The 23876-nt window shown below is 36.9% G+C and overlaps 1 protein-coding gene and 1 pseudogene across 5 annotated transcripts in view; both read left to right on the top strand.

Annotated features, from left to right (window-relative positions):
* SUPT3H (SPT3 homolog, SAGA and STAGA complex component) overlaps nt 1–23876 on the top strand; it is a 675661-nt gene that overhangs the window by 514240 nt on the left and 137545 nt on the right. The gene's annotated exons all lie outside the window — the stretch shown is intronic.
* Nucleotides 20095–20714, top strand: LOC122726452 (annotated as a pseudogene).

Genomic DNA, 23876 nt, shown 5'->3' with positions numbered 1-23876 from the left:
AATGATGACAGGATAGCTGTTATATTGGAATATTATTCAGTGAATTGTGGATTCTCTGAGGCTATAGACAGCTACAGGAAAAATTGTGAACCATTTAGAACACACTTAAATGGTATCTCAATCCCATTTCTTCTAGAACTATAGTGAATTTAGGCTAAAGGCATCACATTTTATATAAGGTAGAGAATATATTTTGCTAAAAATGAATAGACATTAGTTATCTCATGTCCAACTCTAATGACATTATTATAGATAACAGCAATGAAGAATTTGTTTTCCCTGTGGAAGAGATTTGTTGAAGTTGTAGAGTGGTTCTTTACATTGGATTTTTTAAAAAATCTTTTGGGCAATGAGGGTTAAGTGACTTGCCTAGGGTCACACAGCTAGTAAGTGTCAAGTGTCTGAGGCCAGATTTGAACTCAGGTCCTCCTGAATCCAGGGCCGGTGCTTTAACCACTGGGCCACCTAGCTGCCCCCTTTACATTGGATTTTAAGGGAAGTATAGCCTGCCCAATACTATGCGGCAGTTAGATGGTACCATGGATTAAGTGCTGGACCTGGAGTCAGAAAGGCTTACCTTTCTGAGTTCAAATCTGGCCTCAGATACTAGCTGTGTGACCCTGGACAATTCATTTAACCATGTTTCCCTCCATTTCCTCATTTGTAAAATGATCTGGAGGAGGAAACGGCAAACCATTCCAGTATCTCTGCCAAGAAAACCTCAAATGGAATGATGAAGAATCAGACACAACTGAAAATGCCTGAACAACAGACTATCCTTATGTTTTAATGAGTTCAACATCAAGCATTCAGTCTTTGGCTATAATCAATGGATTCCTAACTCTGGCCAGTTATCTCACAAATTCATTCTGCTAATGTGTATAAAGAAACAGAAAATGCTTTTCATATATATGTATATATATATATATATACACACACAAACATACATATACACATATACACACATACACATATGTGTGTATATATGTATATATCAGCATGCATCCTATATCAGTACTGAAAAAAAGTACATGACTGGTGACCATGGGTCAGTAGCCTCATCTTTATCTCTGCAGGGCAACTATAATTTAATTGTACTCACATATCCAGTAGTAAGTGGGTTTTAAAATTTTTTTATATTGATATCTCTTCCCCATACTTCCTTCCACTATGAAATAAGTAGTTAATCAAAATAAATAAACACACTGACCATGTCTTACATCATATGCCTCATTCCACATTTTTAGACTAATACCTCTATTCCAACTATAGGGAGATACACTTCATTATTACTCCACTGGAGTCAACATTAGTCATTGCAGTTATCTAATTTCTCATATTCTGTGTTGTTTTCCTTCACATCCTTATGATCATTGTAGATAGATAGATAGATATCTAGAGAGAGAAAGGGAGTTTTCAGGTCTATATTCATTGTGCTGCATCAGTTAATAGAAACCTTCTTTAATTCTATGAATTCCTCATATTATTTCTTAGGGCACAATAATATTAATATACCACAATTCAACTATTCTCCAAATAATGAACCCCCTTTTCTTTCCTTATTTATTTGTTTGTTTATATATTGCTATCACAAAATGCCCTACTATAAATACTTTGGTACATATGGGAACTTTGCCACTATCTTTGAACCCCTTGAATTATATGCCTAGGAGTGATATCACCAGGTAAGGGATTTGAACAGATTAATCACAATAAAAGTGATTATATCCAGGGGCAGCTAGGTGGTGCAGTGGATAGAGCACCGGCCCTGGATTCAGGAGTACCTGAGTTCAAATCCGACCTCAGAGACCTAACACTTACTAGTTGTGTGACCCTGGGCAAGTCACTTAACCCCAATTGCCTCACTAAAAAAAAAATAATAAAAAAGTGATTATATCCAACATGATGAATTCTTTATTAACTGGCTCTTCTGCATAGCTGTGTAATACCATGATAATCTAGGTTCATAACAATGATGAGGTCCTAAAGTGCTTTCTGAGCCATCAAATAAAGATTAAATTATGTTCAAGAGATAAATGTTTATGTATGTGCCTTTGTATGTATATACAATATTCTAATCCTTTGATACTTATCAATCTGTGCATGAGAGACAATGGTGACTTTCTACTCAGCAGAATTTGTGATAAATGATAGTCTCTCTGTACCTGGGTTATCCCCTCTGTAGAATCCGGGGGTTTGGGCTCCATGATCTCTAAGGTCTTTTACAGCTCAAGAATTCTATGACTGTATGACCAAATCCCTTAACCATGGACCATAACATTTTATTGTAAGGTTATATAAATGTATATAATCCATATTATAATAGCAGCTTGATCATATGGAACTATTCTATACTCCCTTTCCTTTCCTCAGGGAAAACAAAGTTGCCTTATCCATGGTAAAAAGAGGGTGAATTAGTCAACATTCAGGCGTATTATCTCGCTAATCATCTATTATACTGATGACATTCCAAATTTCTGAAGAGGTTGATTTGATTAAAAACAAATACATTTAACTATGACTTAGGTTGCTTGACAGGAAAGTTCAAAAGTCATCTTTTTTTTTACCAAAAGTACATATTTTAAAATATTATGTATTATTGTCATTAGCTAACTCAGGTTCCTTGGGAGAACTTTAGTGATTGCTCTAAAGTTATCTGGAAAATTATTTGACTGAAAAGTTGCTAATGAAAGGAAGTAAAAGCAAAAAAAAAAAAATCACACTAAGCTCAAGTAAAGAACATTAGGAACAATGAGAGAAAAATAATAAAATCCAGTTGATCTCTTTACTCATATGAAATATTTTTTTTGAAAAATTTTAAAGGTTTCAGCAAAATGTTTCTTCAAACATAGTTTTAAATATTTTATTACTTAAGCAAATATTTAAATATTATTATTTTTTTAATTAATAAAATATTTTTTCCCATTACATGTAAAGATAATTCTCAACTTTTGTTTATACAAGCTTTCCAATTTCAGATTTTTCTCCCTCCCTCTCCTCCCTCCCCCCCTCCCCTAGACAGCAGGTAATCTGATATGGGTTATACACACACACACACACACACACACACACACACACACACACACACACACATACATACTAACTAACTAAATGTTATTATTTTTAATAAGCTTGATACAAATTTGATTCTACATTCTTGCCAAGTACACTGAAACCCCATATCAACTTTAATTTGCCAGGATAAATATTTTTGTTTTGTTTTCCCACATAATGCCTTCTTTAAGTGTCACAAGCTAACCAAATCTTATTGCTTTTTAATAGTGGACACAGCAGTGTTTGTTTGTTTGTTTGTTTGTTTGTTTACTTATATCAAGAAATTTATAAAGATTTGCTTTCTGTCTTACCCTACCTAACCTTCATTATCCAAGGGAGGGGAAAAAATTTTCCTTTAATCTTTTGTAATGAATTGACAATTCAGTTTTCTCTTTTTTTAAAGAATGTTTTAAGTCTATTTGCAGAGTACTTTGCTGTGTACAACAGAAAATTAAGTAATACACACCCCTTTATGGAAGGTGTAGTAGAGAGGTCAGCACATATACTTTTGTCTTGCCACTGAACTTCAATGACTCTGGAGGAGGGAGTTATGACTTTGCACAGCTCTGCATCACTTGAAAGTCAAGATATCACCCTCATGATGCCATTGGTCCTCTTCTAAAATGAAGGATGAACAACAACACAATAAGCCCATAAGAGATCTGCAAAGTCCATTCCATGACTGAAGAAGGAATGGTCATTACTGTCATGGAAGAAGGGACATTTAAGTTGAACCTTTCAGAATAGCTGGGAGGGAAAGGGGAAGAGAAGGGAATAAGCTCTTATATGGTACCTACTCTATACCAGGCAAAGAGTATGGAAACATGTCTTATTTAGCTTTGCCTTCTCATAGCACAGGACACACAATAGGCATTTAATTAATGTTGGTTGATTCAATAACTATCTCACTTTAATATTTGTATTCCCAGGGCATAGTATAGTGCTTAATAAATGCTTTGCATTCATTCAGAAAGTTGATAAACAAATCATTTAATTAATTTTGAAACTTCTGCATGATTAACTTAATGTTAATTACTATATGGCCACTTCCTCCTTATCTATTTCTCCTAGCATCTTTCCTCTTGCATGAATTCTTTCTCATCCAGTTTTGCCTGTAGAAGACATAGGCTTTTTCTTTCTCTTTCCCAACCACCTAAAAAGAACAAATGGAGAGCTAGGTGGTGCAGTAATTAAAGCACTGGCCCTGGATTCAGGAGGACTTGAGTTCAAATCTGGCCTCAGACACTTGACATTTACTAGCGGTGTGACCCTGGACAAGTCATTTAACCCTCATTGCCCCACAAAACAAAACAAAATAAACAAACAAACAAAAAAAACCCAGTACATCTTTTAACTGTCTTAATGATTTTATTGCTATATACTACAGGAACATACACAGGGAATTACAGTAACCGGTAGTGGGAAAACTACACAGCTGTACAAAGGTCTTAACAGTTAATCCCTGTTTTGCAAGCCAGTAAAGAAACCAGGGCTTCATCTTTCTTAGGTCCTCTTCTCTTATCTGGCAGAATATTTCTTCCTAAGTCTTATTCATAGAGCAAAATGCACCCAAATTTTGTAGTCTCCTTTTTATCTTTCTGAGTTCTCCTAGATTTTGTTTGGCCCTCCACTTGGAGAAAGAAACAAAACCATATCACATTATTCTAACTGTAATCTTCACAAGTAATTTTCTAGACTATAGGGTGGGATCACAGTTGGTTATAGGATGGCTATGGGTCTAGGCAATCGCCATTTACAAGACCTGGAGGTGGAAAGGAGTTTCTAGATTCTTAGGCGCCATATTAAATAGAATTCCTCTCTCCTACCCTCATTCCCCTCTCATCAGTCATTTCTCCATGCTTCAGTGAAAAATGTGGGACATTTAAACACCTTTGGGGGCGGGGAGACAGTACCATGTTGTCAAACTAACTGGCACTCCACTTTTCACTTTTTCCATATATAGAAAGATACCTTGTTGCTCCTACTCCTCCTCTTTTTTCCTTCTCTCTATCTTAAACACAAAAAGTTTGAATACCTCATTTCTTAGGCCCCAAACAACTGTGCATTAGGACTGGTTTAGAGTAAGTTCACTTGTAAGGACCTATGCATGCTCAAGCAGTCTTCAGTTTATTAACAGTTTGGTGATATAATTCAGGCATTTACCCTAAAAACTCAAAGACCTCCCTTTAGTGGTTACCCACTGCCTTTAAGACATAATACAAGTTTTTCATCATGATATTCAAGTCCTCCGCAATGTGATTACAGTCTACCTTTGTACATTATTTTGCACTAACCTCTTTATACAGTTTGTCAAAGTAGACCACTTAGCATAATTCAATGTCTTTCTGCTATCTCCTGCCGCTGTGTCTATGGCAGTGAATCTCAATGCTCTGCGGATCCCTATGGTCCTCCAGACCCTTTCAGGGGGCCCATGAGAGCAAAACTCTCTTCATAATAATACTAAGACATGGCTTTCCTATTTAACATATTCCTTCCCTTTTCCCAACTACATATCTGCGTGAGGCCAGATTTTTTTGACATAAACTTCAATCAGAACAACATATCACAACAGACTGAATGCAGAAACAAAATGGAGAATCCAGCTTTCTTATATTAAGCCAGCCTTTGAAGAGATTTGCAAAATATATAAAACAATGCCACTCTCCTGACTAAACTTTGTTTTGAAAAAATATAGTTATTTTTCATAAGAAATGTCTTGTTTATATTAATATCTACTGGATTTATTATTTTAATGAATTAATACATTTTTTAAAAATCTGTTTTAATTTCTAATAAGGTAACTATCAATAGCTATAACTCACATGTACAAAAGCTCTTTGGGATCCTCAGTGATTATTTAAGGGTATAAAAGAGTCCTGAGATCAAAAGGTTTGAGAATTGCTGGCCTAGTAGAGGAGAAAGGGTTGGCTGGCATGTCAAATTCCTACGCTCATGCCTGTAGTAGTTCATTCCACATCTCTACCTTTGAAATCCTTTTCTCCTTTCAAGATCCAGTTCAGGTGTTAACTCTTCCACAGAACTTTCCTCATCCCCCACAAAGAGATTCCTTCTTTGCAAATGTCTCACATCTCTCCATTTGATTTCTTCTACAAATTTGTCACATTTTTCTTCACAGTTCCTTGTTTATATGTTATCTTTTCACGAATCATGTTCTGAGAGTCTTTTGAGAATGCTAAATACTTAATAAAATTACTTTCTTTGGTTTCCAATCAAGCTCTATTAGAAGTCTGAGGGTGCAAAGTGCTTGAAACCAAGGTCAAAATGAGATTTAGTGATTTTCTCTACATTCCCCCTGACTCTATTAGGAAGTCAACTTAATTTATTTAAATTAAGAAACCTCTTCCCCCTTCCTGAAGTGTTAGGAAATAAGAATTGGGAATCATTGTTATAAACATCACAATTGAATATGTTTTAAGCATTATTCATATTTACATATAAACAAATCCCTATGGTTTCTAGAAAGAAAAGGTTGCAAAGTATTTCTAACATTTAGAAATGAATTATTAGCATATTATGGACCAAACTTAACACATGTTCTTTTTGTAAGCACATTGGTAAATAGGAAGAGTATTTTCATTTAAGTTTATCTGGTGTGGTTGGCTTACACTTTTTTTATCCCACTTTACTTTGGTTGAAAATTTATATTCTGGGATAGAATTCTTGGTTCTGTCATCCAACCGTACACATGTGTTTACTTGTTTTAATTCATGTCCATGATTTCTAATTCATAAATTCAAAGATATACAATCCAGTCTAATTGCAGTCGTCTAATATGCACAGTACATAGCTCTATGTTAGGTGTGAGGGAGATAACTCAATTCAGATTAGACATAGTCTCTTCCTTTAAAACCTAGTAAGGGGGGCAGCTAGGTGGTGCAGTGGATGGAGCACCGGCCCTGGAGTCAGAAGTACCTGAGTTCAAATCTGGCCTCAGACACTTAACACTTACTAGCTGTGTGATCCTGGGCAAGTCACTTAATCCCAATTGCCTCACTAATAAAAAATAAATAAAATAAAATAAAAATAAAACCTAGTAAGGGGGCAGCTAGATGGCGCAGTGGATAAAGCACCAGCCCTGGATTCAGGAGTACCTGAGTTCAAATCCGGCCTCAGACACTTAACACTTACTAGCTGTGTGACCCTGGGCAAGTCACTTAACCCCAATTGCCTCACCAAAAAAAAACCCCCAAAACAAAAACAACCTAGTAAGGTGAAAATCCATCAATATAAGTAATTAAAATATACATACTAAATACTTTCAAAGTAATCAAAGTACTTTGTAAGGTCTCATAAGACCTCACAAATGGATTCAGTCTGATTTCTTGCTGTATCATTATATTGCAGTTTTTCCAGGCTGAGTACCCCCATCACCACCAACAACCACTTTGTGTCAAACAGTAAACTTCTTCAAATGTAAATAGATTGGTCCTTGAGTCAGATATATCCAATATATCACTGGACATGTACTCAAAACTTTTCTAACCTGCCAGAGCTTTTGCTTTACTGGTAGAAACTAGGGTTGATGCCTTTCCACAGTGAAGCATGGAAAGATGTAATTATATATGGCAAATAAGAATTTCTAGCTGCCCTGGGGAATTATGCTTTAGCATATTAAAGGAATTCTTAACTCTGTAACAAAAACTGTGTGAATGCACACATATACATGGGCAGGACTGTAAACCCCATGAGTTGTTGTTGTTGTTCATTCAGTCATTTCCAATTCTTCATGAGCGTGTAGACCATACTGTCCATGGCAGTGGGGACTGGTTGGCCAATTCCTTCTCCAGTGGATTAAGTCAAACAGAGGTTAAATAACTTGCCCAGGGTCACTCAGCTAGGAAGTGTCTGTGGACAGATTTGAACTCTGGTTTTCCTAATGCTAAGCCCAGTGTTCTATCCACTAAGCCATCTGGCTGCCCAAAACCCCATGAAGGGAGGGGCCATTTCTTGTCTGGATTGTATATTACTCCAAGCATCTAGCATAAGGCCTTGCAACCAAGCACTTAATAAAAGTTTGTTGTCATTACTGAATAAATTTGTAGGTTTTTCATATCTGAGTGTCTAGCACTTTTACTTCATTTTCTCTTTTCCTCTTTCCCTAAGCTAGTGAACTAGTTATTTCCAAGTAACAAATTAAAAGTCTAATCCTTGCATTCTGGAATTTTTTGGTCATGGAGTCATGACTCTGAAGGAATAGTCACAGCTGCAGGACAAGTTGTCATTGTTTGGCATGTTTTCATCTGAGAACCATGTCGTCCAAGAAAACTGGTGTCACCAAACAATAAGAGGACTTACATAGTCATCAGTGAAGCTACCGTTGTGTGCTCTTTCATGTTTTTGAGTGTTTAAAGTTCAGTTTGAGATCTCGTTTGATTGTCAGAATAGCCCTCCTGTTACTTAAGACATCACAAATAATGCTGTGTGTGTAAAAGAAGAAAGGTATTATCTAGATTATTTTTTCTTTGTCACAAAAGGAATGTTATGCAAATATTAATTAGCCAAGGTGATAGTGCTTGCGTCATTTAATTTTTCATTTGTTTATTTTTTTCTATGTCTAATACATGCAGGATTTTTTCCAATTATGAAACATTTTCCCCTCTATCTCATTCACCCCACCCCAGGAAAAAAAAAATTTTTACCAAATAAGTACAGTAACAATGTGTCTCCTTCTGCACATGAGGCTACTCATCTCTCTGTCAAGAGGTGGATCACCTTCTTTATCATTAGCCTCCTAGAATTGTGCTTGATCATTGTCCATTTTTACTGTGTTGATGTCCTTGTATAGATTGTTCTCATGCCACTCACTTCTCTTTGCCTCAGTTCATACAAGTAAATCTCAGGTCTTTCTGAAACCACATTATTTCTTTTTTTTGGGGGGGGGGGTGACAGTGAGGTTTAAGTGATTTGTCCAGCGCCACACAGCGAATAAGTGTCAAGTGTCTGAGGCTGGATTTGAACTCAGGTCCTCCTGAATCCAGGGTCGGTGCTTTATCCACTGTGCCACCTAGCTGCCCCCAACCATATCATTTCTTACAGCACAATAGTATCCCATTATATTCTTATACCCCAACTTGTTCAGCCATTCCCCTTTGCTTCCAGTTCTTTGTCACTACACAGAGAGATGCTATAAATATTTTTGCATATATAGGACTTTTCTTTCTGGACTTAGACTTAGGAAGGCCTAGATTTGAATCTCGCATCTGACTGAAATGACCCTGGGGAAATCACTTAATCCCTCTAAGTATTAGGTTCCTCATCTGTCTGGTGAGAACTAAATGAGCAAATGCAAAGTGTAATATAAATATTGGGTTTCATTGTAGAAAATTGTAAGATTCTAGATAAAATAAGAAATTAAGTATAAGATGAAATGTGTAGTACATTAGAGCTCAGCAAGATTTGAGTATTGGTGTGAAGGATTTTGGATGTAGGGAAGGTCTAAGAAGTAACAGGTTCATGCTTCAAAAACAGAAATTATTCATGCCTCAAATTTGGGAGATATTTACATAATAAATTACTGACAGTATCGGTCACCAAGGGCACTGTCACTGGTGTCTTAATCTTCTCACTTTGTATCAGATTTTAGTGAAGAAACATCTGCATGTCTTAATGTATAAGTCTCATACACATGCTTGCCTACCACTGGGTTTACTTTCTAGATTTAAAGCCATGAAGCACTTAAAAATTATCTGAACCGGTTGACCCACTGTCAACTGAGTTTGATGAAGCTCCCAATTTTTTTGTCAGGATCTCTTCCTTATGTTCATGAACTGATGAGAGTAGTCACTGCTAATTTTATTTCCATCATCCCAACCCTAAAAGTAATCTTTAACTCATTTCCATTCTTATTGGAACTTCCTAAATTATTTAAACCTACTTTCTCCTTTCTACATGTTATCTCTTGTATCCATCCACTTCCTCTGAAGTGCCATACTCTTTGTCTAGGAAGCCACGATCTTTTGCCAGAACTGTTGCAGTATTGTCCTCAGCAGACTTTCTGCCTCCATTCCCATCCCCTCCAAACTCTCCTCCCTGCTGCTCCTTATACTCCTCCTTAAAGTTATGTGGTGACTTCTCTGTGAAGCAAATCCAAAAACCTCACCCTACACATCAAAGCACAGGGTGCCCTGGACTGCCTAACTTCCCTCATCTCTTCCAGAAATTCAGCATGCCTTCCTCAGACCTTCAATGGGACATCTACTCTCCACCCTTTGCCTTGGAAATTTGAACTAATTAGTGACCATTTACTTTTAAATCAGATTATAAAATGTTTACTCATTTAGCAAATGCTGAATAAACTTTGGGTATTGACATCTAAGAGGTTGGGATGTATCAGCAAATATCTAAAAAGAAGTTGTTTTGTCAAATAGTACCATAATTGCATGTTTCATGTTTGCTGTCCCAGGAGGAGCTTGAAATCTTTCTTTTATTGAAGGCAAAGAGAAAGCCACTATTACAATGCCTTTGGTATGACTAGACTGGACTTGAGTAATATATTAGCTGCCAAGGCTTTTTTTAGGAAGTTCAAGTTAATTATGAAGAATCAAAGTTGCTGGCACTGTCAAATGGTTTAGCATTGGAAAGAAATAGGGTTTTTTCAGTGGAAAAGACATTTAAAAATGCATTCTTTCTGCTTAGCCATGCCACCCTAAGAATCAATTGGTCTTTCCACCTGATTTGTAGCTGACACTTCCTGTGCAAGTTGTCTCCTATATTAAACTATGAGCTCCTTGAGAGCAGGAACTGTCTAGTTTTTCTCTTAGTATCCCCAACACTGAATGCAGTACTTTGCACACAGTAAGCACTTAAAAATACTTTTCATTCATTCATTCATTCATTCATTCATTCATTCATTCTGCAAAAGAACTTGTTCATCTCTAGCCCCATATCCTATAAATATGTAAGTATGTTTTTTCTGTATTATAACCAAATAATCACTCCTTTAAAATGGTATATATAGGTACATTTCAGCATTTTTTTCTTCTTGAGGGTAGAGTTGACACAGTGTGACTTAATAAATCTTTAGAAAACAGAAGTAGTAGGGACCTTAAAAGTTATCCAGGCCAATCCCTTTATTCTACAGATTGGGAAACATAGGCCCAAAGAGGTGGATGACTTGCTCAAAGTTATAGTCATGTAGCTAGTAATGAAATGTTAGAGCAATAAAAATAGACCCCAGATCTTCTAACTTCTAGTCTAGGACTCTTTGTCTTTGGTGCACAGTGTATGAAATCAGCGTGGAACATATCATAGATGGCTATTTGACCTTTGTCATCCACTTTTGTTTAAATGGAAATGTGATATTGGGGGAGGTCACTCAATAGATATTTTAGTCTCATGATAGTTCTACTGGGTAAGTCTGTCATACTGTCTTCTGTCTGGTTTTCTTTCATGACTAAATCTTGGCATGATTAGAAACTCATTTTGTTCTTTTTGTCTTGTCTGAACTCAGGATTCAGCTAGATCTGCCTGTGTGGCAAGATTCTGTTGATGAATGTGCTCACTTCTGACTCATGAAAACAACTCAGCACAATTATGATAAAAGAAACATCAACTTCCAAATGATTAAGAACATTCCCTTTAGGGGACAAACAATTCAGTTATATTTTGTTTTCTTTCTAATCTTGATTCAGATGGCAACCAGTTGTAAGAAGTCTATTTTTATCCTAATGTATTCAATTGAAATTTTCACTAGACTGGTGACCTCATGTCACTGATGAATGATATGATGCCTCTTCATTATTCAAGCATATTTTCACTTTTTTCCCCTTTTTTCCCAAGCATGTGTGATTCACATTTAGTGTGAGACACAGTTTTCAAAGTCACAGTCCATTACTACTGCTTCTTCCAAAGTTTGTGATGCAGCAACATTTTGACTTGATCTCTGTCCAATCCTAAGGGAATAGTAACAATCATTCTTTGTTAATGGCATTTAACATATATGCAGAGAGCTTTAGAAAGCATTTTGCAAATAAGAAAGTTCTTGAAAAAGAGCTATTTAAAACATTTTATTTTAAAGATGGAACAGACCCAAGTGGTTATTCCAGTTGATCTTCTTGTCATTTACTTTGATAACATATCAAGTTACACAGACACATATGCATGGACGCACACACACAGTAAAAGGTAAGAGTCTGACTAGCCAAAATATGATTTTCCTTTTATTTAAAGTTAGAGATGGGAAAATACTGACACAGACAGACACAAAAAGTGCAGGTCCATTTTATTGGCCATGGGAAATGAAGGCATACTATTATTTCCAATATTATCTTGGCCCAGGCTCAGATCTGTTTTACAAAGAAAAACAAAATGTGGACTCTTTAAAAATAAAACTTTTTTTCCTTAAAAGTGCATTTAAGACATTCATAACAAGAGCTACTCACATTTTTATGATGTTATAAAGCTTTGAAAAATATATGAGTCTTCCCTGTCTAGCTAAGCATTTCTAGAGGCAGGATGTTTTATGGGGAATTTTACTGAAGCCTTAGTCTCATTGTCACAAGTGAAATCAGAGAGTTCCAACAAAGGAAATCCCAAAGAGGACCTTCTGGTTTTGTACAGTTATTTCATTTCCAAAGTGGTTTTCTATCATCTGTCAATTCATGAAAGAAAAAAAAAATGAAAGACTTAACCTACCAATATTGTATTTTAAATGTTCTAATCACTCACCTTAAAAAAAGTTTACTAACTGTAGCCAAGTTCTAGCAAGTACTCACTTTGAACTGACTGAATATTTGTTCTGAGTTATAACATTGTAATGAAGTACAAAAGGAAAGACTGCATTTTTATACTTGGGGTTCAAGAAAACTCCATGAAATGAATTGTGCAATTATGTTCTACCCATATTTTCCAGGCAGTGTTTTGGAGTTTTACCCTAAGTGACCAAAATATTTAACTGTATCCATGGACATTTTGCTAGATTCAAAAGTTATGTAGGTTCATCTGATCTAAAAATTGTGTAAACCTATGAGAACTTTTAAGAATATGATTCAGGAGGCTTAAAGGTCTTACACGTATTAACCTGGTATGTGAAGTTTTTGATGTACAGCCAAAGAAAAACCACAGAAAAGGGTTACAGCATCCTCCATGAGGAATGTAAAAGGATATCAGTCATCTACCATTTTTTAAAAATTCACTAGTGTGGTCATAAACCTGCATAACCTCTTATATCATTTGCTACAATGGATATCAAATACATGCTTGCCATTTTTGGTAAACATTGGTCAAATGTAGTAACAATTTAAAATTTTTAAATTAGATTTTCAACCAAACATATATTAGAATATGTGGTATTAGCATGTCACTGAAAAAGTGAGACTTTTCCATGAATGCAAAATATATCCTCACCATGTTTTGTTGTATAATCTGATTGTGCTCTTGGTGAAATAAATTTAAAAAGGAATATTAATAACATATGAAAATATTTTCCCATTTAAAAAAACACAGGTGATGTTATAACAGCTTCTCAATGAACCAATAATAAAAATATGCCAGGTATTGATTTATTTACTTCACATACACTTATACTATGAGCATATGTATATGGTATAAGCATACTTATACTATACTTTTCATTCTCTCAAATACAACTATTTCTCCAGAAGACTTTATTTGAATATATCATCATATATTTTAATAATTTGGGCACAGGTGTTTGGTATATTGAAAAAACAAAAACCACTGCTTTGTGACAAATAATTAATAATATGCATTTTTGTTCTACAGATTAAAAAATACATACTATACAGTATGTTGGATTTCCTTAGATATTTTAGAATGCATTCTGCCTCCTACTGATATGGAAGTCTAATATCAAGAGTATTTCAAAATTAGAATTTCTGAAGTATTCATTCTTTAGAAATTGATAACTCTGCCCCCCCACTCCAACTGCCATAAACATATACCTTTTTTATTATGAAAATATAAGTGGGGCTATAATGTTTCTCCAGGTTATATTCTACTATCTTTGATGCTGCCTTGATTTCCTTGTATATCTTATGATCAGTAGCCAACTATTAGGAAGCATCAAAGTGTATCTTAATGCTGTATTCAATATCCTGCCAAACTTAATAGCTTTAAGTTCAACCCTTTAAGTTCAAATGTGTATTTTGCATTTTTTGTAGTAATTACTTTATTAAATAGCTGAAACACATTTTAAAAGAAGAAAATGCAAACAAGACCTCAAAGTATTATTAATTGTAATCATTGTTCTTGTCAGTACTTCAAGGATGTGTGATTGAGTAAACTTGCCCAAGGGATGAGGTACTTCCTCCCAGGATGCCAGTCACAACCCTCTATTATTTAGCAGATTGTCTTCAAGTATGTCTGTGGCCTCACAGTGTTTCATTCTGCAAGTCAACCTGTTCATGAGCTTCCCTGAACTTAGCTAGTCTGTTGCTCACACAACAGGCATGGAGTTAGGCATGTGACCTTTTAAGTTCTTTATTTCATTCTTACTGAAAGGGGCCAAAGTCCTAGATAACTTTCTCTGTCTCCTTTCCTCTATAGTTTGTTATGTTCTACTATATATGTGGAATTACCTTTTGATCTAAATGTAAGCATTTGTCTTTAATATTGAGAACTGTTCCCTTTACTGTCAGCTAAACTGTTCACAACAAAGCTAGTATGTTGAATTTGTGCTTGGGCAGGGAGACCAAATAGAGAGAAGCCTCACTTCATTCATTCTTTAATTCACTGAACAATACTTATTAAACATTTGCTTCAGAGGCAGAATGTCATAGAAAATGTCCGCTAATGTCAGGATTGGAATCTAGCATCTGATATCTGAGATAAGTGACCATGAGCAAAACATTTAATCTTTATAGATTCCGTTTCTTTATCTTTAAAATTGGAATGATATCTATAATTCCCTCCATAGAGTGGAAGATTTCATTTAATTTAATGCTTCAATCCTTACAGTGAGGATTAAATGGGATTAGAGAAGCAAAGTGTTTTGTACATCTTAAGGAATTTAAGTGTTGGTGCATAGTATTATTTACTATGTGCTGAACACTACCAGCAGTTGTGAGGCAGGGTGGGAGGGTGGGAATTACAAAGAAAGGAATAGATAAGATCCCTGCATTTAAGAAATGTTTATCTTTCTCTACTGGAAGACAGTGCCCCCCCCGTGTACCTCACAAGGTTCTGCAAAGAAAATACTGGGCAAATCACAAGGCACATGAGAAGAACATTCTTGGGGGCCAGGTTGGCATGAGCATAGCAGGCATGGGGAGCAGTGAGGAGAGCAGCTTGACCAGAGCAAAAAGAAGCTTATTGGTATCAGATTCAATGAGAACCTTGAAAGCCAAACCCAGGCACTTGGATTTGAGGTGGTCTAGTTCTGATACCCCATGATTCAGTGTTGGAGGGAGATAATTGACACCCAAGATGGACCAGGTGAGCATTGGGGAAAACAGCTAGTAGTTCAGGCATGAGAGGATCTTAGAGAGAAAGGAACAAATCTGAGAGACATTTTGAAGAAACATACTTTAACAGTCTTCCTTTGCAGAAAGGCAGGCATCCACACTCTATTACTGAGTGAAATTTTATTCCATCCTTGTACAGGGCACTTAGCACAGTATAGTGGAAAGAACATTGAAAATATGGCTTCTGAGCCTAACCCTGGCACTAACTAGAGGTCTGTACTGGAACGAGCTGCTTTTCCTTTCAGGTTCTCAGTGTCCTCAGCTGTAAAATGCAGATGCTGAACTAGCTTTTCCTTGGGGTCCTTTCCAGTGCTGTATCATTCTCTTTGTTCTATGAGCATTTCCAGTTGGTGTCCTTATCTGCAGATGAGTAGATGCCTGTTGATGGGCCATAACAAATATACAAATGGTTGGCGAGGCTGGAAACTTCAACACTTAACATTATTGCTAAATTCTGAGTTCATTTGCAAGCATTTGGCTTTCAGATGCTCCAAAATAGCTGAATGCATTTCCTTCTAACACTAAACAGTTGATAAGGTTTTAACTGTTGGCATTCTGCCTTTTCCATAGAAAAATGGGCTTCGTGTTTCAAAGGTAATATCTTTTAGGGGAGATAAGAATAAGATTTTTATTTTATCCTAGGTAGTAAAGGATAATAGATAAGCCTTCTTTGTTTGAAAGCCATACTTTTGTGATTCTTCCTTGCTGAGGAAAGATAAATGTCATGTGTTTTCAGAAATCTACAGAAGATATGCCAGCACTATCTTCTGTAACCCTGAATCATGCTCCAGTGAAATCATGCAGATTATTTAAATGGAACTGCATGCTCCATAAGTAATTCAGCCTCATCCCTGAGAATAACTGTTGGAAGGGGTCAAAGAGAGTAAAGATTGCTGAAAACATTTTTTCCAAGATAAGCATCCCCAAAGTTGAATCATTTGGGGTCAAAGCTGGTAATTGAAAGCAAAGCAAATGATAGTTGCTACTTCATTCCTTCGGATATGAGTCTCTGCGCCCATATGATAACAACCCCAAAAATGAATTTGAAATCGACATGGAAATTGTACATCCTAACTTGTTTTTACAATAGCCAGGGGAACATTCAACTTTTTGATAGAGTGACTAATAATTTGACTTTTAATCCAGTCCAAATAGGTTTCAGAATATTGTGATGCATTTTGAAAATGTCAAGAAAATTTCTAGGTTATGGGTTAAAAAACCATTGTGGGTGGACAGCTAGGTGGCACAATGGATAAAGCACCAGTCCTGGATTCAGGAGGACCTGAGTTCAAATCCAGTCTCAGACACTTGACACTAGCTGTGTGACCCTTGGCAAATTAACCTCATTGCCCCACCCCCAAAATATCATTGCGGGTACTATATGGGACTTTCTATGTTAACACATTGATGCTAAGTAATATCCAATCTTTTAGCAATTCCTTTTATCATGGGTATGCCCTTTTTTTGACGGCCTGAAAACATTGTTGTTGATCCCTGGTGGAACCAGTATAGCAAGAAGTGGGAGCAAATCCAATAATCAATGTAGAGGTATGGAGAGATTTAGAGGTCATCAGATCTGGTCCTCTCATTTTACAGCTGAGGAGAGTTAAGTGTCTTAACCATGGTCGTATTGAAATCAAATGGTAGAGCCAGGATTCAAATCAAGGTCCTCTGAGTTCAAATCCAACCTTCTTTTCATGGCACACTGCTTTACATAACTCAGAGTTAACTCATTTTGTTCTGAAGGATACCCAGAATAGGTTTTTATCATCTAATGTTTAGAACACTCCCTGTAGGCACTGTCAAAGTATGCAGTCAGTGAACATGGCTCCTCAGGCTTTTAGAGAAAGTCAAGATGTAAGAAATGTGCAGTTCAGTGTAAAGGTATGCTTGGCAAGCACAGTTCATAATAAAGAGGCTATCCTGATTCAAGAATGGTTCATGGAGTCATCGATTTAAGGCTGGAGTGGTCCTTAAAAGTCTGAATCCACCCTCTTCACTTGGCACATGAGAAGACTGAGTGAGTCGCCAAGAAGGTGAAGTGGCATAGCTAACAAGTATCAGAAGCAAGATTTTATCCAGATCTTCCTAACTGCAAGTGTCTAATTATTCAGTGTTGCCTGCCTTTCCTTACATGTTCAAAAATAGTGAAAATCCAGGAGAAGTTTTACAAAATACAAAGCACAGTCCATTTTTATAAGACAGTACTTCCTAAGTATTTATACTGAGTTATATCATGCTATGAAAAACATTCACTATTATTTCAAAACAAGTTCACAGAGTCATTTCTACCTAATCATTTTCTCTTGGGCATGGGAAAAAAAATAAGTTTAGGATTGACTGAAAGATGTGCAGTTATTTGGCCTCAAGGGGGTTCATGGCTGTCACATGGAAGGGAGTTTAAACTTGTTCTTCATGGCCCAAAGGCAGAAGTTGCAAGGGTACAAGTCAGTCAACAAACATTTATTGTCTACTATGTGCCAGTTGCTGGGTATACAAACGAAAATATTGTGCCAGGTGCTAGGAATACAAAGACACAAATGAAACAGTCCCCATGGAATGGGGTGGCTCAGGAGATAATAGTTTCTCCCTTATTAAAGATCTTGGAGCAAAGACTAAATGACCACTTGTTGAGTGTCTTGTAAATGGTATTTGTGTTCAGGTATAGGTCAGGCCCCATGGAGGCCAAGATTCCTTCCATGTCGGAGGTTCTGTGATTCTGAATCAGGGGAACCTTGGCGGGTCCCTGCTGAGACCTGAAAAAATGTCAGCACTGTATGGTAGCAAACATGAATAACTATGATAAAAATATTGAAACCTTAATGATTTGAGTCTTATGAGTCTTCAGTTCTCTGGCTTTCCTTGAATTTTGATGTACTACTCCAGTATAGCCTCTTGGACCTTGCAACTTTGCAGTAGAAATCAGCAAGTGCTCCATAGATACCCTGGTGCCGAAGTAAACTGGGGTTTTATTATCCTCCCAACTTAACCATCTCCTTAGTCCTACTCAAAGATCATCCCTCCCTATTTCTTGGAAGTTTTTTTATCATTAGAACATAAGATGCTTGTATTTTCATAAGCCATAATTGAAATAGGTAACTACAGTATAATATTCAGACATTTGAATTGTTTTCTTCTTATATTGATATCAGTCTCTGTAATTTTTCAGATTTCTTGACACAAGTTACATGAAAACCCAAAGAGTAAGACCCTATATAATATATATATATATATATATATACTTCTTCTACTCTATAATGCTCTTAACCAGAATAGTTTTCAATATATCTGATAAATATGAAGCATGTAAACCTTGAAAATATATTCCACTAAAATAAGTTTTTAAATGAAATTTAAATTTGGGTTAAAAATCATCATTCAGAATCATGGTCTAAAATTTCTGTGAAAATCTAAGCCTCATGCCATATGAATGAAAGAATGCAAGTATGGAGTATAAAGAGTTATGATTAGAATAATCAATTTTGATAATTAGCAAGATTATATTTTGAATTAATTGTTCCTCCTGATTTGCCTTAAGGCAAGCCCACTTATCTGCTTTATCTTTTTATTCAAGTTTTGTGACCATATGGAATAGTAGTAGGTATTTAATGAATATCTTCTAAATGAATTGATAAACCTCAGTTAAAATGAATTTGGGATGCTAGTAGTTATCACAAATGATGAAGGAACCCAATCTGAGTATAGATAACAAACTTTAGATTAATAATAATTGATTTACTACTTTCTTGAGATTTTTATTTTGTTTTGTTTTACCATTTCTTAGAGGTTTTTATGAACTGTAAGTTGGAATGATTGCTTAAGTAAGAAAGAACATGTGGAATGTGGGCCATTATAATAGATATGAGGCAGACTTCCTTACTATTTGAATGATGATAGGAGTACTGTTACTTTATAGGTTTTTGACTCGAAACATACTCATAATACCTGGAACACTTACAACTTAGGCACTGTGCTAAGTGGTTTACAAATATTCTCTCATTTGATCCTCACAATAATGCTGGGAGTCAGATGCATTATTAAGCCCATTTTATAGTTGGAGAGCAACAGAGGTTAAGTGACTTGCTCAGAGTCACCTAGCTAGGAAGTGTCTGAGATTTGAACTCAGGCCTTCCTGACTCCATGCTCAGTACACTGTCCACCGTGGTCTAGTTCTCATTTCACTTGACTGTGCCCAAAATGATGTCCTCTCTAGTATAAAGAATTGAAGGTCGGTGATAGCAAGTATAGCCTGAATTATGGACAAATCATAACCTCCACTCTGTCCCTGGAAAATTTTACTTACCACCATTACTTTTTTTTTTCCTAAGAGGAGTTTGGGCATGTTAAATAATAGCCTGTGGAACTCTTGAGTACTTTCCAAAAGAGTAGTGTCTGAAATTTCAAGGACTTGGAAATAAAACCTATAGGTAGGAGTGGCCGGACACCCCCTCATGGTGGCAGCGGCGGCGGCAACAGCTGCTTTGGTACGGTGACGGAAAGTGCGAACCCGGTGGCCCTTCTCTTCCTACCCCTACCTCCCCCCACCCCATGCTGTACGCCCCCTAACGCTGCCCCGATGCCAACCCCCACCGGGACGATGGTGAAGTATTTCCTGGGGTAGAGCGTGCTCCGGAGCTCCTGGGACCAAGTGTTTGCTGCCTTTTGACGTTACCCCAACCCCTACAGCAAGCATGTGTTGACAGAGGACATCGTGCACCGGGAGGTGACTCCTGACCAGAAGCTGCTGTCCAGGCGGCTGCTCACAAAGACCAACAGGATGCCCCGCTGGGCGGAGCGCTTCTTTCTTGCTAATGTAGCCCACTCAGTGTATATCCTTGAAGATAGAGTCGTGGTGGACCAAAAAAACCAGACTTTCACCTGGAACATCAACCATGCCGGGCTGATGGTGATGGAGGAAAGGTGTGTTTACTGTGTGAACCCTGAAAACAGTGGCTGGACTGAATCTGATGGGAAGTCTGGGTCTCCTCTAGTTTGTTTGGGGTCTCCAGAGCTGTTCAGGAGTTTGGCCTAGCCAGATTCAAAAGTAATGTGACCAAGACCATCAAAGGCTTTGAATACATCTTGGCCGAACTGCAAGGTGAAGCTCCTTCTATGACACTGGTTGAAACAGCTAAGCAAGCAACTGAGAAGGCTAAGGACCTGGCCAGCAAGGCAGCCACCAAGAAGCAGCAGCAGCAACAACAACACTATGTTTAAAAGGCTCACCCTCCTGCTTCCCCTGCAATAAAAAAGGCCCTGCTGCCCTCCCAGAGCTCTCCAAAGCTAAGAGCCTCCTAGCATTGGGCCCGGAGCCCCAGCCGCTGAACATACCATCAGTACAACACAAACCCACAGACAATCCAGCTTTTGTCCCATTACCAACACCCTGTGTCCGAGTTGTAATTCATCATTAAAAATCAATTTTCAGTCCTGGCAAAACAAAAACAAAAACAAAAAACCTATAGGTAAAGATAATGCAGTCTCACCCAATGTTTCTATAGTGAGGGACAAAAAATCCTTGAGCATTGCATTAGTTTCTTTAACCATTCTTGGGTCCAGAGGTCATGTTGGGTCATTGAAGGAATTGTGATTCAGAATTGGATTTCTTAGAAAATAGAGAAGAGCAAGACTTGAAGGCCCTCTCCTGAGTCATTTTCATGCTGGTGTGTCTCTAAAATGGGACCTGTGGCAGAAAAAGTTAGTCAGACGTGGCAGCCCCCATTGTTTTTGTGGCCTCCCATACTGAACTAGACCATTATTCTTGTCTACTACTTACTCCTTGGGAATGGTGTGTTAAGACAAAGATGTCCATGAAGAACTTTGAGCTACCCAAAGAAAACCTACTGATCATCCTTATAGTGAAATCGCCTTGTAGTTTTTAAGTACTTAGGGGACATTGAGTGGGGGAAGGGCTCCTTTACTGAAGCTTCACTTGAAATCCTCAAATCAAAGTTATACCAAATGACTGATGAAATTTCCAGACAACTGACTGGTTTGAGCGCAGGAAATGACCAAATAAAGGAAAGATTTAACATGAGAGACAGAATAGATACAAGATTATATGCATGCGTGCATGCATACATCCATATGTACTCCTTTTTTTACATATAACATACAATATGGTTTATAGACATGTAGTCTCTATATTCTATATTATACGTGAGTACACATAATATAGAATTTTATGTATAATATACATACACATATTCATGTTTATATAGATGATATAGATTCTATTTAACCATGATGGGGTCAGCAAAATTTTTATGATATATAATAACTAGACATTTTTATGAATCAGTTTATAATTTCAAGAGCAACAACAGTTAGAACAAACATTGAATTTGGAATCATGATGCCTGGGTTCAAATCCCAATTCTGACGCTTGCTGTGTGATTTTAGTCAAGTCACCTCAAATTTCCTAGTCTCTATTCATTCAACTATAAAAAAAGTATAATAACATTTGACACTACCTGTTTCACAGGAGGAGATAACTTTAAAATTATAGAGAAATATTTAATAGATATCACCACACTCAAAACTCCTGATCTCCAAGATATGTGAAATGGAAAATCTTTCAAAATATAGAAACCAAGAAGAAGAAATCAAACCATGTGGGAATAAAATTATTATCCCATCATCTTGTCTACTAGAGATGCAGCATGACACAGAGCATAGGGAGCCACCTGCAAAGTCAGGAAGACCTGAATTCATGCCCCGCCTCTAATATGTTGGCTATGTGGTGCTGGACAAGTCAATTGGCCTCTCGATGCTCTAGAACAGAAGTGTCCAAAATGCTGCCTATCCACAACACTCCTGGGTATGGCCTAGCCTGAACCAGATTAAAATGTAAATGGCTCTAGCTGTGTGACCCTGGGCAAGTCACTTAACCCCCATTGCCCCACCACAAAAAATGTAATTGGAAAATATTTTACAAAATAAAAAAATGCAATGAAACATAATAGTATTACATTTTAAAACTAAGTTAACATGGGGCCCACGAGGATCCTTTATATGGCTTGTTGGCCCTGTTTATCTTTGAGTTTGACCACTACTCTAGGCAACTTGCTGAGATTATAAATTGCAAAGGAGGTACCATTCTGCATTAGTAGACAGAGTTTCCTCACCTGGAAGTTTCCTATACCAAAGAAATAACAGGTATGGTCCTTATCCAATCTGCTGTTAGAATTGTACTGAAGATGCTTTCCCCAAGCCCCCAGAAGATGAGTATACATCCCAATATTTTATTTAATGACAAAAAAACAGTTACTTTGTCCGCTGTCAGCAATCCACAGAAGATAAAATATAAAAGCATAATATCAGTAGAGTAGCTCGTACCTGGGGCATTTCTATATGAGCTCCATCAAAGAAGATAAGAATGAAATAATTACAATTGTCATTTACATGGCATTTTAAACTTTGTAAAGCACTGTACATTCATTGTTTCTTTAATGCTAGTACTCTTTATATAGTAGGCACTAAATAAATGTTGATTGGTATTGCTGAAGTGGTTGAGATGTATAGGTGGTAGAAAAAAAAAGGGTGCTCAGGAGAAATGGTAGTCACGGAAGGAACCACAGATGATTAGCCATTTCTGACTGATTAGCTTATTACCAACATACAGGTTGAGTCTTGGATGGTAGACTATCATTTATCCTCTTTCCAGGCACATCTGTGGAATCTAGATGATTTCCAAAGACAAGCTAAAAGAAAAAAATCCGATCAAAAATTTAAAGAAATCTATGAAAGAAGCTGTGGTGGTGGTACTTATGTACTCCAGTGACAGTGATAAAGAGAACTTGTCCAATACCTTTCCAAAGCAAAGAAAAACTATAATCTCAGGGAGTGTTTTCTTTTCATTGGCTGATAAGTCAGACCAAATAACAGCAGCATGTCTCATTTCAGAATGCCTTTCTTACCATGGAGGCGGAAGTGGTCATCTTCTTTCCCACCATACTATGAGTGAATTATAATTATCCTACCTCTTGTGGGACACTGAAGTAGCAAACATCTGCTAAATGGCATCCAAAAAAACCCCACAAATGAAACCATACGAGGCTGTGAATCATACCTGGACTCTGATGAAAGGAACTTCACTGTGTTTACCTTTTTCTTTGTTTTCTTCCTGGTTTAAAAATGTGGCTTTGTTAGCTCTGGCTCTGAGTTCTAACGGAGGAAAAATATATGGATGCTATTGGCTGGCTTCCATTTTAAAATTAGAAAATTATAGCATCAGAACCAATGGACAGCAATAGTCACCAGATAGCTGTATATTTACACCATTGTATTTCACACTGCTTCCCATACCCCATAGTCTTCTCCTACTTCTTAAAGAGAATAGCACAGGTAGAATGAATCAAGAATTTAAGCAGAACCATT

Source organism: Dromiciops gliroides, chromosome 4, assembly GCF_019393635.1.
Source record: "Dromiciops gliroides isolate mDroGli1 chromosome 4, mDroGli1.pri, whole genome shotgun sequence".
Classification (NCBI taxonomy): domain Eukaryota; kingdom Metazoa; phylum Chordata; class Mammalia; order Microbiotheria; family Microbiotheriidae; genus Dromiciops; species Dromiciops gliroides.
This window is presented reverse-complemented; position numbering and strand designations above follow the sequence as displayed.